Genomic DNA, 492 nt, shown 5'->3' on the forward strand with positions numbered 1-492 from the left:
TAAAAAGAGTGGCTTCGTTATTGCCCCGGACCAGGCGGACCGTGAATCTAGTAACTGGATCGGTCATGAGGGGTGGGGGGAAATGACCGAACGGGATAGTCTTATGTATCTTTCAGTAGGAGTAGCAGAGAAAGCGCTGTTATTGTTTGTCCTTGTCACAGTCCCACATTTTTTTTATTCCCCACCGTAATGTTAGTATGGTTTATGGTGGGCTACAAATCTACTCGACCAATCATATTGTCGCATTGCGTATGTTTTGTCCCTCACGGGCGCACGCGTATAGCTGATCTATGTAATGCTAGGTCTATGCCCCGGACCAATGCAACTAATGCAAGCTCGGTGGCTCGGACTCGGACCGAGAATGCTCAACCCAATTAATAATACACGTACATCATGGACGCCAATTATTGGGCTGTAAATTCTTGGGTTGGCCATTATTTGGCTGTGTATTAGTGGTTCCCACGACCATTTGACAATTGCGACTTTCAAATG

The sequence above is a fragment of the Cydia strobilella genome, chromosome 5 (genome assembly GCF_947568885.1).
Source record: "Cydia strobilella chromosome 5, ilCydStro3.1, whole genome shotgun sequence".
Taxonomy (NCBI): Eukaryota; Metazoa; Arthropoda; class Insecta; order Lepidoptera; family Tortricidae; genus Cydia; species Cydia strobilella.